The sequence below is a fragment of the Ciconia boyciana genome, chromosome 22 (assembly GCF_034638445.1).
Source record: "Ciconia boyciana chromosome 22, ASM3463844v1, whole genome shotgun sequence".
NCBI classification, from domain to species: domain Eukaryota; kingdom Metazoa; phylum Chordata; class Aves; order Ciconiiformes; family Ciconiidae; genus Ciconia; species Ciconia boyciana.
Genome location: NC_132955.1, coordinates 7,111,048 through 7,129,369, shown reverse-complemented (window position 1 = coordinate 7,129,369; position 18,322 = coordinate 7,111,048). Strand labels below are relative to the sequence as shown.

Below are 18,322 nucleotides of genomic sequence, written 5' to 3'. Positions count from 1 at the left end.
CCCTTCCCTTCCCTTCCCTTCCCTTCCCTTCCCTTCCCTTCCCTTCCCTTCCCTTCCCTTCCCTTCCCTTCCCTTCCCTTCCCTTCCCTTCCCTTCCCTTCCCTTCCCTTCCCTTCCCTTCCCTTCCCTTCCCTTCCCTTCCCTTCCCTTCCCTTCCCTTCCCTTCCCTTCCCTTCCCTTCCCTTCCCCTCTGAAATATAATGATTCATTCAAATAATAACTAAGAAAAAGGACCTACACTTATGAAAGACACTCCTGTGGGCCTCTATAGTCAGGCACTTAAGAACTTAATGCATTGTTAATGTTAATATAGTACACTACAAGAATAGGGAGTTTTGAAACCTTTTTCAAGACATTATTCATGTTATTACTTGTATGATTTTATTTCATTAACAAAAAAAATTGTGCTTCAAAGACTTTAGAAATTAAAGTTTGGGAAATCCAACCCTGGCTTTCTTATAGTTAATTGAGGAAAAACACAAAAGAACCTCAGGGTTGCTCATCCAGATACGTAGTATGTCATCTGAATTTAACTTTGCTGGTGTCTCTTTTTCCCCATTGATTAGACAGCAGTGATGTGATTCAGCTGTCAGATTAAGGATTCCTAATTTTTGTGTCTATATGTAGAATTGTGAAATAGGAGTTAAGATTCAATTACCTAAGTGTAGGTGTCTAGTACTCTTTGAGATATCCTAGATGATATCCTCCAAATATTGTTTCAGAAGGTCATGATGAGGCATATATTTGATAGCCTAGGCTATCTCAAATAACAGTAAATAACTATATTTAGACAACTGAATCAGTCTGTAAGTCTGTGAACTTCTACTCTTAGTGAAAAGGATTACATCAGTATTCACAAGAAAGTCAAGATACCAATTTAATGTAACAAAATGGACTTGAATATGTTGTCTGCTTTTGCGATGCCCAGAAATATCCTGCCCAGGCTCCAGCTGTCATTTCAAAAGGGCAGAGGTCCCCTATAGATCCTCAGTTATGTCTACCTGAAATGAACTGATAATTCCAGTACCACGTGGTATCTCAACTGGTAGTAGGCAACTATTTATGGGCAAGTGATATCCCTCAACACACGATTCAATTGCCTGAAACAAGACTTAGCTCTTAGCTATTCTGCCTGGCCTCCAGCTGCTATTCCAGAAGTGCACAGGGCTACTGTAAGTCTTGTGTCATATCCTTCATACCCATTTGGACAGCTCAGATATTCCGGGGTTTCTTAAATGGTACTACATATCTATGTGTATCCAACTGAATCTTGCCCTTATCATAGGAAAGAGGACTCCAACACTCATTAGTTATTCAGGCTTGAACCCTGCTTATACAAGAACTGGAATATACTATACAAATGAGAACAATCTGGCAAATTTCTCAAAATTCTTTGAAAATGTGAGACAACGTAAGGAGTTTTCAAATTGGATTTTGGATTAAGACCACAATTTCTGGACACATGTGCTATGGATCTTAAAAGCTTTATTATGTGTATTATTTTAATTATGTTAAAGTTACAGTTTGAATTCTGACCTTTTTAAAGTTTCACCTTTACAAAATAATAATGCATTGGCGATGATTATGTAAATACTGCTATTGGTGATGACAATATTTTGTTATTTTAAGAAGTATCTATGGTGACTGATTTTCTGGCAACTGTTCACAAATTCACAAATAAGTTCATTGTATGATTTAGAAAATTACTAGACATAATAACAGATAATTCCCTCTAGAAGGTCAAGGAGAAGTTAGACATTATGTCACTCAGAGAATTCAGAATTATTGTTATTTTGTTCTAAATACCATGTCTTTGAATACTTTAATAATTAATAAAACTAGTATTTACAGCAGTATCAACACTAATACAAATTTGACTGCAGTGTGAAAGAGATATAAAACAACTGTATAACGATAGAGAGATAAAGGTATTCTAATGTATTATAATCACTAAAATAAGCGATTGATGTCATTGTTTTTAGAGAGGTAGATGGGAGACATGGAGGTGAGCAATCACAGCGTGGTCAAAGAATTCATTCTCCTTGGATTTCCCATTGATCCTCACTTGCAGATGCTCTTCTTTGCAATATTTCTCACTCTATATCTCTTAGTTTTAGCAGAAAATATTATCATCATCCTGACTCTCTGGACAAGCTATAACCTTCACTCCCCCATGTATTTCTTTCTGAGTAATTTGTCCTTCCTGGAGATCTGGTATGTAACGGTCACACTTCCCAAGACAATGCTGAGCTTTGTGTCAGTGACAAAGCAAATCTCCTTCATGGGGTGCATGACACAGCTGTACTTCTTCCTCAGCTTGGGCAACACTGAGTGTCTCCTCCTGGCTGTCATGGCATATGATCACTATGTTGCCATTTGCAAGCCTTTCCATTACTCTACTATCATGAGATACACTGTCTGTGTCTACCTTACTATGGGATCTTGGTTGACTGGTTTCTGAATTTCTGGATGCAAAGTATTTTTTATCTCTCGGCTAACATACTGTGGACCCAATATAATCAACCATTTCTTCTGTGATGTTTCTCCTCTCTTGAACGTAGCCTGCACAGATATGGAAAGAGCTGCTCTTATGGATTTTGTGGCTGCCTTATTTATTCTCCTGATGCCTCTCTCCACAGTAGTTCTATCCTATACCTGTATCATCTTCACTGTCCTTCATATTTCATCTGTACAAGGTTGCCAAAAAGCCTTCTCCGCCTGTGCCTCCCACCTTATAGTGGTCATTGTCTTCTATGCGACAAGCATTTTCATCTATGTGAGGCCCAAAACACTTCCACTTCATGACACAAACAAAATCGTGTCTGCTCTCTACGCTGTTGTTGTTCCTCTCTTCAATCCCATCATTTATTGCCTGAGGAACCCGGAAATCAAGGATGCTCTCCAAAAGATCCTGTTCAGAAAAAGATTTTCCTTGCAGAAACATTAGCAGGTTTAATGACTAATTAAAGAGATTTTATAGGTTAGAAAACCATACAGAAATAATTGGATTTTATGATTAAATCACTTCATGAAAAGCTCTGGTTTGTGCTTCAGAAGCTGAAGCAAGATAGTCCAAACATTTTTTTCTTGAAATTTGGGAATTACAGAGTACCAACTGATATGAGTGAAACAGTCTTATGCATGATCTTCTGTCATTTTAAGTCCCACCAATAACTTGTTTTAAGGAAAGACGAGGTTAAATGTTGTTTTAAGGGCAGGGGAGATGCCCTTAGCTTTGCTTTAGCAGTCAGATCTCCTGTATAATCAACAGATAAAAGTTCATACAGAAAGACAAAGTTAGGCAAGATTATCTAAATTTTTCTCTGGAGGACCTTACATTCCTTCACTGAATACATGAGGAAACCATTCCCATTTTGTCTAGCTTAGGGTGAGAGCTATCCTAACTTTAGGAGTAGAGTTATCTACATAAAGACAGAAGGAGCAAGGCCAGATAGCTATAAATTATGCAAATATGTTGTCAAAATTATATCTCCCTAGTCCTGAAGCTGTCAAAATGGTATCTCCCTAGCCCTGAAGCAAGGAAAAACCTGAAGCAATTACCTCTGGGAAAAAAGGTGTCAGCTCAGATTTGAGATTCAAAGGGACTCACTTTGAGGGATTTGAGATCTGAGGTCTAAACTCAGATTTAAGATTCAAAGGGACTCCCTTTGAAAGGGACTCACTCCCTGAGACATGCAGCACTTCAGGTCTCAGGGAATTCCTATTGTCTCTTGTTGAAGCTGGAAGATGATGTTTGTGTCTGTCAGAGGTGTATGCTGATTGAGGATCTTTGTCAACAAGTTAAGGAGCTATGGGAGGAGGTCAGCAGACTGTATGATATCAGAGATGATGATAAAATCAATTGACTGGATCTTCTGAGACCCTGCAGATACAAGAGCATGAACCCCCAACTGTACAGAAGGAGGGAGAGCCATAGTGAATCCATATCAGATTGGGTAATGGAAGCATCATGACAGTAAAGGCTGGAAGCTTGTGACTTCTGGCAAGAGGAGGAAGGCTCTTCTTCTCGAAGTAGACAGGTGGCTGAATGCTCTATCCAATGAAGAATCAGTGCCATCTGAGCCTGAACCACACAGCAGTACCAGAAGGATGTGGCAAGTCACAGTAATAGGGAGAGTCCCCTCTGTTGGGCATAGAGTCCTGACCTGACAACCTGAATGGCTATCTAGAAAGATTTGCTGCTTTCCAGTGCCTCAGTTCAGAGGATGATTTGGAGAGATTGGTGTGGTGGCTTAACCTTGGCTGGCTGCCAGATGCCCACCAAACCATTCTCTCACTCCCCCTCCTCAGCAAGACAGGGGGAGAAAATAAGATTAAAAGGTTCATAGGTTGAGATAAAGGACAGGGAGATCATTTACCAGTTACCATCCTGGGCAAAGCAGACTCAACTTAGGGAAAATTAATTTAATTTATTACCACTTAAAAATAGAATAGGATGGTGAGAAACAAAAGCAAAACTAAAAACACCTTCCCTCTACCTCTCCTCTTCCCAAACTCAACTTCACTTCTTAATTTCTGACTCTTCTACCTCCTGCTTCCCAAGTGCTGCTGCAGGTTGGAGAATGGGGTTGCAGTCAGTTCATAATACTGACTGTGCTGCTCCTTCCTCATACTTTTCCCCTGCTCTAGCATGGGGTCCCTCCCACTGGATACAGTTCTTCACAAACTGCTCCAGCATGGGTCCCCCACTGGCTGCAGTTCCTGCCAGGAGCCAACTACAGCACAGGCTCTCCATGGGCTGCAGATTCCTTCAGGGCACCTCCACCTGCTGCCGCCTGGGGTCCTCCATGGGCTGCAGTGTAGTTACCTGTTCCACCACGGTCCTCCATGGGCTGCAGGGGGCAACACACTTCGCCATGGTCTTCTCTATGGGTTGCAGGGGAATCTCTGCTCCAGTGCATGGAGCACCTCCTCCCCCTGCTTCTTCACTGACCTTGGTGTCTGCAGGGCTGTTTCTCTCACTCCTCTCTCTCAAATCTGCCACACAGTGTTTTTACCCTTTCTCAAATACACTATCACAGGGGTGCCACCAGCTTCGCTGATTGGCTCAGTTTTGGGCAGCGGTGGGTCTGTTTTGGAGCTCGCTGAAACTGGCTCTGTTTGACATGGGGGCAGCCCCTGGTCTTTTCTTACAAAAGCCACCCTGCAGGCCCCCCCCACTACCAAAACCTTTGCATGTAGACCCAATGCAACTGCCAAGCTTGCCCAGCCCTTCCAACCTCAACAATTCTATGATGCTATGATTCCACACCCTCAGATACAGTCCTCTCTTTTTAAGTGAAGTCAAAATTTATTTTAAAATTTGTTTAATAAAAAGTTTATCTTTATTTTGACTATTTGACAACATTTGACTCTTAAATATTGTAGATGGTAATTCTGTTCTTCTTGCTAGGTGGTCCAGAATGCCTAGATTTCATACTGTTCATCACTCATTCCTTTTAGAATGGTCAGGCTTTACCTGCATTGCATTGCAGGAGTTATAGACTCAGGATCAATTAATTCCACAAGCTTTTAACTACTCATGTATCTCCCAAGAAGACAGCTGCATTCACGCATATCACTTATCTGCTCCACACTTGTAATTTGACTGTTAGTGTTCACTGTGAACTCCTTAGTGTTCACTTCCAATTCTTTTTAAATGCCAAGTGGCACCTTCAAGGTGTACTCCAGCCACAGAGGATGAAGCTGCTCTGCTTTATGTATACAGGTGGTCACAGACGTTTCTGCACCTAAAATCCTCATCTTCTCCCTATCCTCGGACTAGGGAAGGTCATAGAACAGAATATGTATGAAGGCTTGTGGTTTTAATTCTAGCCTCACATGGCCCATCTGAACCAGAGGCAGTCTGTTAGAAAGCTCAGTTTGTTCTCTGTTCCTTTTGGGAGTTCTCTCACCAGCACTAGAGAAATCACCCCAGATCTTTGACAGTGAAATCAAGTCAAACACATGATATGATCAGAATAACAGGTTTACTGTCCTACACCAAGCTATACTGATTAAGTACAGGACTGCTCAGCATGGATCACAGAACAACCCTAATGATATTGTTTGCTACCCCGCATAATCCCTTTTCTTCCTCCAGATAAACAAGTCATCTTAATTTTATTTTTTTCACATTTGCTTTGGTTTTGCTGATTTTGCAACCTTATATGGTAACTACATCCTTAGTACATGACACCTTGTAAGTCAGCAGCCCTCTCTCAGTATCTTTCAATATCTTTCACCCCAGGGAACTTCCTGATACTCCCCTTTCACTGCCTTAGAATCAGGTATCTTCCCCCATCATTGTTTTGTTGTCTGGACTTACTAAGCACTCCAAAAGAACAGCAGGCTTTTTACACTTAAATGACAGACCTTGTTGCAAAATACGTAACGTCTATGAGCTTTTCTTAATAGAAAAAGTCTCAAAATAATCTGCATTAAATAGAAGTACAATGTGTTTATAAACATGTCCTTTCACTGTAGGAGACAGTATCTTTGCAGGAGGATCTCTTTTCTAGTGTTGGTTTCAGGCCACTGTCCTGTCTTTCTTCATAGGAAGTCCTTCTGTCCCCAGTATCAGAGGCTAGACTATGTGTTTACTCCCTGCTCTTCTCTGCATTTTCACAACCTTTGTTATGCTGCAAGGTGTCCCTTTGTTTTTTTTTTTCATGTCCCCTTCTTTTCCTTTCTTGTCCATGGGTCATTTAGCTGTGTGGAAACTTCTCTCTCTTTACTGCCCTCACCTGAGTTCCATGTCAAGAGGAATCCTCCCCAACATACCGGCTGTCACAGAGCTTTTCCTAAACAAGACAGTCCTTACTTAAATAAACATAACATAATTAGCAAAAAGTAAGCAAAGAAAATAAATGTCATCTATTACATCAGAATACCAAAGTCACCAGATGAGTGATGGTGCTAAGATGAAGTTATTTCATCTTTTTCCTCAACTTTTGGTATTTGGTCTGAATACCCACACTTCCTTTACAGTCACTAAGGCAACTCAGACAAGACACCTCCTTTGAGAGGTGGAATGAAATGTCGTCCGTAGCTGCTCAGCTGCCCATTTCCTCCACTACAGTGGACACCTATGGGATATGGCCAGCTGAGAGCTAGGATGTAGTTTTTCTCATCATATGGTAGACATGGAATAAAGGTAAGACAAATGACATCATAGGACTACTTTTTTCTTTTTTATCTTCTTTTTTTTCCTCTGAAGACAGAAAAGAACTCTAGAATGATTGAGAGATAAGCACCTTCCTTTTAGTAGTTTATATTTACCTAGCTAAATCACAGTTCTCCAGTGTAGAAGTCGACATGTAAGCTAACTGGTTTTTGGTGGTGTGTTTGTTTTTTGTTGGTTTTTTTTGTCAATGGAGAGAAGTGAGGGGAACTTCTATGGTGCATTTAACCCTTTCCTTATGGTAGACATCTGAAACTGATAAGATTCACACATTAACAAGTACATCAACAAAGTTATCTAGCTGAGATGCTCAACCTCAACTTCTTGAGTGAGAAGGTGCAGTTATCCAGAAGGTCTTCTGTCTGTCAGTCTTATTACTGTAGGCACCTAACACAATGTGTGTGGGGAAATCTCATTTGAGATGTTCCTCAGTCATTGATTTTGCCATGGATACTTGTAGTTATGTGGTTTACTGTCATATGTACATGTTCTGTGTGAAACCGATTGACAAACATAGTATCAGAGTAAGGATTATTTCTTTAGTTAATTATTTATTTCATGTTAGATGAAAATTTAAAGAAGATGTAGGAATTATTTACATGGTTTGGATAATTATCTTTATTCTAGGACTGATGGACTATTCTCATTTAAAAGATGTTCTGGTTATGATGATATAAGAAACAGCGTTAATGCTCAGGCACATATATTTCGTCATTATCCCAGTAGGTCTTTGATCTGCCACAGCATCATGTTATGCTATGGTCTTAAGCAGACACCTAAAACAAATCCGGTGAACTGTACGTAGAAGCTGACTTACTGTCTAGATCTAGTGTATACATGCCTTTTGTCTATTACACAAATTGAGATAGCTAGCTCAAACACAGATGAGAAGTAGTTCTGACATAAAGGGAACAGATGAGTTTATCTCAACATAGACAGCTATCGGTGTTTTAAATTCTTGGAATATCTCATCTGGCTACCAGCAGCCACTCAAATAGGGAACAGGTCCCTTTAATAAACTTTTAACTTTGCTGGGACCATATAATGTCTGAGATAGATAGCCCTGGGAACATAAAGTGGCAGTGGACACCCAATGCTCAGGTAACAAAAACCCATCTAGAAATGAATCTTGAGATTTAAGTTAGCACACACAAAACAGGGAGAAGTTCAGAATAACCAAATAAATTGGCTACTGCAGAGAGGTTTGCAATGCACCCCACTAATTTGCACACATAGTCAGTATCTGTATGTTTAAACATGAATCAGAATAAAGACAAGAAACAGAGTCTTCTCTCACTAATGAAGAGCTACGTAGAAAGAAGAAATCCTGTTCTACCACTGGAAGTTTGTCATGCGAAGATGGTTATTGTCTCCTCTTCTTCCTTGTGATGTAGTGTGATTATTGGTTTACTAGATATGCTGTATGCATGTCTCTTATTTTGTGAATCCTAGATGTATTCAGCAGAAGACAGATGGTAACCTACCCAGTTTAAATAAAATGATGTTTCCTTTTGGCTTGCTTACAAGGGGCTTTAAGATTTTTTTTTTTATTCAGCCCAGTGTAGAAGGCAAATATTACATAAACTGAGTCAAACCCAGCTGCTCTCTGTTCCCTTTATAGTCCAGGTCATATATAGTCCAGGTCATAAGGTACTTACAGAGGGAAATTCCTCTCATCATGAGGCAGGCATCTGCTTTAAAAGCAGTTTATTCTCCAGAAGTGCTTAGTTGCCCTCACTGACTGTAAAGGTAAAACAGGGCAAGCTGCTTTTATGAAGTTGTCTACACTGCAGACAGATTGTGGGAAAATAACGGAAGATTGGCGAGGAGGATAGTAAACACACTCATGTGACTTGCAGCTGAGGTGCTGAAAAACACATATATCATACTAATCATTGTTTAGTCTTCTGTACTTGACAAGTAGAACATCTGTGTTTAGATAACATAGGCCTGCGATAGGCTCAGAGGCACCCTATCGAACATGCTTGAGATTCCTGCTCTGCTGTGGGAAAGATCAAAGCACAGCAGTAAACGATGTCTGTTAGCACAGGCAAAACCAGCAGTTTTGGTGATCCTCTAGCATGGACTGAGCTCTGCAGTGCCTGTGTTCCTGCTTGTGTACCTCTGCCCAGGTACTGATTCAGGGATCCCCTGGTTGGCGAGGTAATGAAAATAAATTTACTCCACATTTCATCTGTGGTTTTGTGGTTGTTCTTGTGTCCTGCCTGTGCCAGCTCACACATTTGGTGTAGTCGGCAGGATCCAGGAACAGCCATGCCATGGCTGGCAAAAAAGTCAGGGACTGGGGAGGCCATGATGGTGACTCCTCGTATTCCGGGATGGCCCAGTACTGAGCACTAGACTCCTGTGGCCACATTCCTGGATACGCTGGCTCTGCTGGAAGCATGACCTGAAATAGATAGAACCATAGAATGACAGAATCATAGAATCATAGAATCATTAAGGTTGGAAAAGACCTCTAGGATCATCTAGTCCAACCGTCAACCCAACGCCTCCATGCCTACTAAACCATGTCCCAAAGTGCCACATCTACACATTTTCTGAAGTCCTCCAGGGATGATGACTCTACTACCTCTTTGGACAGCCCGTTCCAATGCTGAAGTACCCTTTCAGTAAAGAAATTTTTCCTAATATCCAATCTAAACCTCCCCTGACACAACTTGAGGGCATTTCCTCTCGTCCTATCGCTAGTTACTTCGGAGAAGACTGACGCCCACCTCACTACAACCTTTCAGGTAGTTGTAGAGAGCAATAAGATCTCCCCTCAGCCTCCTCTTCTCCAGACTAAACAGTCTCACTTCCCTCAGCCACTCCTCATATGACTTGTTCTCTAGACCCTTCACCACCTTCGTTGCCCTTCTCTGGACATGCTCCAGCACCTCAATGTCTCTCTTGTAGTGAGGGGCCTAAAACTGAACACAGTATTTGAGGTGCGGCCTCACCAGTGCCGAGTACAGGGGGATGATCACTTCCCTAGTCCTGCTGGCCACACCATTCCTGATACAAGCCAGGATGCTGTTGGCTTTCTTGGCCACCTGGGCACACTGCCAGCTCATGTTCAGCCGGCTGTCAACCAGCACCCCCAGGTCCTTTTCTGCCAGGCAGCTTTCCAGCCACTCTTCCTGTCGCGGATGGAGTGAGCGTGCACTTCACTCGTAAGAGAGAAGTAAAAATATAGTTTATTGATACAGAATAGGGAGTTAACAAAGTTCAATGCGACAGTGTTTTAACAAGATTCGATAGTGAGGCACACTTGATTATTTACTGCATAGAGGACAGGGTCAGACAAAACTGTCAGGGAGACCCTCCCGTTGAGTCATGAGGTTCGGAAGGATCCCCTTGCTTTCTAAACTCCTTCTCAGAGAGGAGTCTAGGTGCGGCTAGATCCAGTCCTAGTCCCAGACTTGGTCAACGGTTTATATCTAAAGGATTATATATGCGCAATCAATCCTTTATATCACTTAGCTAAGATTTCAAAGTTTAGCATGCTGTTAGTCACTTACCGAGGATCTGTTGCGGCAAGGAATCTCTCAACCTCGAGGAGTAACCTTGAGAGGCGTCCCTGCTCAAGGGGAGATCCTGGCGTGCAGCCCGCTGCCGTGCAGGAGAGCTCAAAGGGCTCTTGGGCTGCTCACTATTTATGGGGATAAGATGATTGACCCATAGTCATATTTGCATGCCGACCACAGCTTTTAATTTCTTCGGTGGGCGCGTTGCACAATAGCCCTAGGCTATTGTGTTGTTATCTGTCTCCTGAATTCACTTTGAGCTGATGCAGCCATCATGACCAGATGCATCCATTACAATCACCGCTGGTGGTTATCACCTAAGCAGGGTTACAGGAGATAAAGGTCGGGGGCAGGGGAAGCACACCGTCACACTTCCCCAAGCCTGGAGCATTGCATGGGGTTGTTGTGACCCAAGTGCAGGACCCAACACTTGGCCTTGTTAAACCTCATACCATTAACCTCAGCCCATCGATCCAGCCTATCCAGATCCCTCTGTAGAGCCTTCCTACCCTCAAGCAGATCAACACTCCTGCCCAATTTGGTGTCATCTGCAAACTTACTGAGGACGCACACAATCCCCTCATCGCGATCATTGATAAAGATATTAAAGAAGACTGGCCCCAAAACTGAGCCCTGGGGAACATTGCTTGTGACCAGCTGCCAACTGGAGTAAACTCCGTTCACCACCACTCTTCAGGCCCAGCCATCCAGACAGTTTTTTACCCAGCTAAGAGTACACCCACCTAAGCAATAAGCTACCAGATTCTCTAGGAGAATACTGTGGGAGACAGCATTCAAAGGCTTTACTAAAGTCCAGGTAGATAACATCTACAGCCTTTCCCTCATCCACTAGGTGGGTCACCTGGTCATAGAAGGAGATCAGGTTGGTCAAGCAGGACCTGCCTTTCATGAACCCATGCTGGCTGGGCCTGATCCCCTGGTTGGCCTGCACATGCCTGTTGAGCACACTCAGGATGAGCTTCTCCATAATTTTCCCCAGTACCAAGGTCAGGCTGACAGGCCTGTAGTTCCCCAGATCCTCCTTCCAGCCCTTCTGGTAGATGGGTGTCACATTGGCAAACCTGCAGTTGTCTGGGACCTCCCCTGTTAACCAGGACTGCTGATAAATGATGGTTTGGCAAGCTATCATTTGCCAAGTGGCTTGGCAAGCTCCTCCACCAGCTCCCTCAGTACTCTTGGGTGGATCCCATCCAGCCCCATAGACTTGTGAGTGTCAAGGTAGTGTAGCAGGTCATTAACTGCTTCCTCCTGGATTATGGGGGGTTTATCCTACTCTCCATCCCTGTCTTCCAGCTCAGGGGGCTGAATACCCGGGTTGGTGGTTACCGCCCAGACAACTGAAATGGCTATGCATGGGTTGCCATGGAAAGCGGCATCGGATTCTTCTCACAAGTTAGTGGGTAGTTTTAGGGCCCTTCCTGGCCTTGGGGGGGGCAGAGCGCTCCAGCCCATGCTTGAAGTTGAAGTTGCTGTGGTTGTGGCTGGGGCCGAGGAACCGGCTCAGCTTGATCTTGCTGCGGAACTCCTCCCCCATGGGGCTTGGGTAGTAGGTGTTGGTGCAGCCGCAGGTGGCCCCGGATTTCAGAAAGCCTCCCACTGCTGCCAGCCAGGCCCCAGGGCGGGACATTCCACCCAGTCCTCTGCCATGCTGTCCAGGGGGGGCGGCCATGTCTCTTTCGCTCGTGGTGCAGCAAGGGCTGCCGCTGGCATGAGGGCACCACCGTGAGGGGAGGGGCATGGTGGGGCAGAGCCACAACCTATTAGTCTAGACATGAAGGTTCATACAAGAACCCCCTGAGAATGCTTTATGGTTCTGTACCCCAGCTTCTCCTCTTATTTTACATCGTTTGTTGATATCAGATTCTCAAGTTCTTGTATTTCAGGTATCCTTGATGAATACCTGTTCCTTATCTAGAGGAGATAGCATTGGAACAGTGTTATTGGTGTCACGAACCCAACATCAAATTGAAGTTCAATCTGAAAAAGCACAATCCGTAGCTCTCCAATCCGTGTGGGCAATTACCCCACTCTGGTTATCAAACCCAGAGTAATATTAGCTGAAGGAGCTGGAGCAACAGTGTATGTATTAATAGAAGGAGATGACACTCCTGTTTTCCTCCCCTATCACAAGTTGGCTTGTCGTGCTTGTTGCGTTAAGAGTTACTGTCATGTAGGAGTCTGAGGAGTGGCTGGGGGGGAACCCACCCATTCAGTCACAAGGTTCAGACAGGACCTCCCTGCTTTCTAAACTCCTTCTCAGAGAGGAGTCTAGGTGCGGCTAAGTCCAGTCTTAGTCTCAGACTTGGTCAACGGTTTATTTTCTAAGGACTGTATATGTAGCCACTCATCAGTCAACGTTTGCCTGTCAGAGCCCTCTCAGGGCTTTCACTGAAATTCTCTCCACCCTCCGAGCAGTTCCTCTGAGAGCCAACACACCAAGTTCCCCTGGCATTGCCGACATGTAAGGTTGCAGGCCTAAGGAACTTCCGTGGAATGGATTCCTTGCATGTCAGCTGCACTCCACCTGGGAACCTTCTTCAATGGCCTTACCTAAAAGTGTGAATATAAGTTTAATTTCTAAGTAAGTCACCTCCAGCAATTATTCCACATAATCCACCCCATGACTATAGTCACTCAAGCTTCACAACAGCTCAAGATATTTGGAATGCCTTGCGCGTATCACATACGTTCTCGTGGTGAGGATTATCAAGTACGTATACATCTTGTGGGGATATTTGATGAGACAACCACTTCACCATAATCCAAAGTTTAACATAGAGTGCGATGGTTAGAATGAAGCATAACACAGTGAGCATTAGCAGAACAACAACCGAATGAAGCATCTTATTGAGAATTGCGGTTGCAGTCAGCAACCAACCTAGCAAAGTGTCCCACCAATAGTTTCCTCCATCCTGCTTCATTTGTTCTAAGATGTGAGGTATCTCTTCGGTGTCATGGTGGACGGGGACTAATGTCTTATGTCCATTATTTTGGATGCATTCCAGCAGTTGATTCACGTCATCATGTTGTAGTAGTTTTCTCACCAATGTAAGGTTCATTCCAATAGGGGCAGGTAATAAGTCTTGATACGGTGTACAGTTAGCATGCAGCAGTTGGTGAGTTGTGACAGGAGCTGAATAATTGAAGTCGCATCCCATAATTTTGGTAAAATTACAAACACAAATATTCGAGTGATTACTTATACAAGTACAGTTTCAGGGGCTTCATCTGGTTGTATTTCAAAATGACAAATATTTTGTTCAGTGTCAAGACAAATGTCTTGGGCTTTGAGGGTGTTACTCTCACAAATAAATCCTTGTTGTTCCCGTACAAAAAATGCATTTACATCAATAGTTCGCCATTTGTTCCCATTTTGTTGGGCCCATACTCTATGTTCTAATGGATAGAGTATAGTTCCATTGTGATTCAACCGCAATGCAATGATTGGGTATATGGTGTATACTGAAGCATTGCGTATTGTTAAGACAAAAGCTGTGGCTTTGCTGTCAGTAGGGTTGTAGTAGAAATTAACTGGATACCACCAGGATTGGAATTCCTTCTCAAATTTAGTTGCATTATCCCAAATTACCTTTTGAATTTCAGTGAGCAGGGTGCCTTTCTCACCTTCCTGTATAATTGCAGCTACTATAGATTGCATCCACAGTTGAGCTTGGATGCAACTAAGAGCTAAAGAAACATTGTTTTGGGTCACACCAAATGCATCCACAATCAACTGGTGGTCTTTCTCATTTACCTCTCCCCACGGAGGCAATATATCTGATAAGAGCCATTGGTTAGCTCCCAGAGCTGAAAGAGAAGATTGTAAAGGGTGTTTCAAGGCATTTAAGTCACTGGTTACTGTGGCTAATTTATTAGCAAATACTTCAGCATCTATGCTGTTTAAGACTCCCAGTCCTGTTCCTAAGACACCAGTCACATCTCTATTTGATGGTTTTGGGGAGATGAGAGTGCATTTATGTAACCATGCTGACCATCCTGCATCAGATGTACCCAGGAATGGTGAACAGGTAGGTTTAATTGCAGAGATATTAGTCTGCATTGCTAATTCCACCCGTTTGAGGGAGTATGATGGATTAAACAGCACTTGTTGCTGACCTGTATTTTTAATTATGTAAGGGCCTGTGTTGAAGATGAAAGCAGTTAGACTAATGGGAGGCCAAGTCGATACATTTTCAGACATTTGTGGGGACAGAGGTTCCTTATCCTTTGCAACTGGCCAGATGTAGCTGCATCAATCATAAATTCAAATAGTAATTCGGTGCCTCAGTAACCCCAAAGGCAGTACACAATTATAGGTTTGGTAAAGGTAAGATTGTACCAGCAGTCTGAATTTGGTTCTGTTATTTTGTAACACTCAGCCTTATAATTTTCAGGTCTGGAAGAGTCAGTATAGACTGTTTTAATTTCAGTCGACCTATAGTAAGTAGGCCCATTAGTTACTCGGCAGCTAATTTGTATTGTCTGCCCTGGAATGGCTTGAAGTCTGGCCATCCGAAGAGAGTCATTCCAACTCCATTCATCTCTTGAGTATACTTCATTTCCATGCATAACTAGAGCGGAGAGATTTATGTTCCTTCTGTTTTGTTGTGTTCCAATGCTTGCACTATATCGTGACAATGCATGGTCCCAAGGGTCATTGTGAGATATCGTGGTGAGAATGGGTACATTCCTAACTCCATATTGCAGTGTGTCAAGTGGAGTGGGTGAGGTTAGGTCAGGTGGTGTAGTTGGATCAGGTTCAGTCATATCTATTTTGAACCAGAATGACAGCCCTGTACAGTGTTGCTTTGACAGCCCTGGCCCTGTATGGTGTTGTTGTCATACACAAGCCACAATAGTGGGTCCCACCAGTGTAAAGCTATACCAACAATCTCACTCGTCAGTGATAGAAGACTTTGCTGCTATTGGATTTCTGGAAATGTTGGATATTATAATGAATGTGACCTTTTCATGGGTTGATCCGTTGATCATTCTACACCCTACCTGGATTTATTCTCCTGCTTTTCCCTTCAGTATTGGAAGCCATCTGTTATCCCAGCTCCACTCCTGTTTTGAGAACACATGGGAATCATGCATAATTACAGTAGCTAAATTTAAATTTTCTTTGATGGGACGTGTTCCAATAATTCCATTGTATTTAATGTGGGCTCGGGACCATGGCCATTCTGGGTTTTTCTGGCTACACATCAAAGGAGTTGTCTGCAAAATGCTGCTGAATTTAAAGTATACTTTGATTCCAGTACAACTCCTCTTGCCACATTTTGCAGACATCTCCTTCAATCACAGTCTTCTTCTTTCAGGATTCCTGTGAACACAAGAAGGAAACAAACGTGCTCAGTTGTATTTAACCGGCAGGGTTAAAAAGAGGGTGAGATCCACTGGGTGCTAATCCAGTGTACTTTTCATGCCAAGGCAGCCATCCAGGGACTGGCAACTCCCTGTATCAGTGTCACTATTTCTGCCATGTTTGGAACTGCGGCAGTCAAAGGTGCAGTGTTAGCATTTAACTGTCAGTAGTCCACTGTAAAACACCATTGCCCTGTTGGTTTCTTTACTGGCCACACCGGTGAATTGTAAGGCGAATTAATCCTTTTAATGATGCCTCTTTCTTCCTGTTCCGTTACCACCCCATCAATCCCCATAAGCGCTGCTGCTGGAGACAGATATTGCCAAACATTAGTGATTTTAGAGGGGGGTAAGGGTACAGGTGTTTGTAACAGACTCAATTTCACCATGCCTGATTCCTTTTTACCTCTTGCAAAACTCCACACAGTTCCACCTGGGAGTTTCCACATTCACCCACGCAGTATGTCAAATCCTAGAATGTTAGTATACGCAGCACCGGCTAATGCCTCTACCCTGGTTAATCTTCGTTCTTCTGGCAACCAGGGTGAATATTTTTCGGTGGCGCATTCCTTTTCAATTCCTGTGAATTTAACCCTGCGTCAGCCAGGTTTTATGCCCAGAGTTTGTGCTGTTTCATGGGTAATTACTGACATTTGGGCCCCGGTGTCAATAAGAAAGTTTACCAATATTTTTCGGGGTCCAACGGGAATGGCAATGATAGGGTCAGAGTATTCATCAGAGAGACATTGAATTGCTAATACCCGCCGAGCAGGGTGGCTCACTGCCCTCCCCGGGGGTGGAAGATTTTTTATTGAGATTCCGCCTTGTCAATAAGGCCTGGTGCAGAAGGTGCACTTTCCTTGTGGACTGGGGGTTTTCCAGCTAGGCAATTCTCACTGGCTGGGTTATTTCTTTTACCCAGAGATTGGACCAATGGTGACCATGGAATTGTTCGCACAGTAGTGCGGATTTCGTCATCGTCATCAACAGCAGTCTCAGTTTTAATCAAAGGTTGTAAGGAAATCAATTGAGGCTCGGAATCGGAGGTACCTTCGACCTCATCATCATCACTGTCAAACCAAAGATCACCATCCCCAATTTCAGGGTTTGCACCACACATTCATCTATGAATCTGCTCAACTGGAGCAGAAGTTTGCATTTTATCTAGCAGCTGATTAACTCTTTCCAGCAATTGTTTAAGATTATTATTCTCACTCACGAATTTGTTATTCTCACTCACAAGTTTATTATTCTCACTCACAAGTTTATAATTTTCACTCACAAGGTTATCAGCTCAGGTTCTTAGTGTTTTTCCTGTCTCCCTCTCAAAGGCCAATGATGACTTCAACACCTAATTTTCTGATTGTAAAGTTGAATATTCCGCATCGGAAACTAGTTTGGGAGCAAGGGTTTTCTTAGCTTCTTGCTGAGCACAAGACAAACAGGCTCCTAACACCACACAAATTACACCTTTATCTTTATTCACTCCAAGCTTTTGCACAGCCTGACACTGCTCAATGCACTCTACCACTTTCTCTTCATCCTTCCAAAATTTTTGAGCTCACTCCTTCCCAGCCTGGGAAGGGGCACATTTGTATTTTTGCAGCAGTTTATCCATGGTAATCCTGCCCACTACACCAATTTTTCTGTTGCGTTAAGAGTTACTGTCGCATAGGAGTCTGAGGAGTGGCTGACGGGGGGGGAACCCTCTCATTGAGTCATGAGGTTCAGACAGGACTCCCTTGCTTTCTAAACTCCTTCTCAGAGAGGAGTCTAGGTGAGGCTAGGTCCAGTCTTAGTCTCAGACTTGGTCAACGGTTTATTTTCTAAGGACAGTATATGTAGCCACCCATCAGAGTCAATGTTTGCCTGTCAGAGCCCTCTTAGGGGGCTGAAAGAGCTTTGCAAAGTGGATTAAGGTGACAGCGTTAATTTGACAACTTTATAAGTTCGGTTGTGTTCAGCGTACGGAACTTCACAATTACGGATTCACAAATAACGTGCTGTACACCCAGTCTAGTCATGTTGCATGAACTATCATGGCCACACTTAAAGAGTCTGGTCGTGTTCAATGAGAACTACCATGGCGAGGTTAATGAAGAGTGCAGTTTATTGGAGCAACAGACACACAGATTCTTTGGATTACCGGTGATAAATTTACTGTCTGCAAAGCATGTGCAAATACCAAGAGTATGAGTAACACCACTGGCTACAAATGCAT

At 43.1% G+C, this 18,322-nt stretch overlaps 1 pseudogene; it reads left to right on the top strand.

Annotated features, from left to right (window-relative positions):
* The first annotated feature begins 1,990 nt into the window (after nucleotides 1–1,990).
* Nucleotides 1,991–5,125, top strand: LOC140662652 (olfactory receptor 6B9-like; annotated as a pseudogene).
* The last annotated feature ends 13,197 nt before the right edge of the window (nucleotides 5,126–18,322 follow it).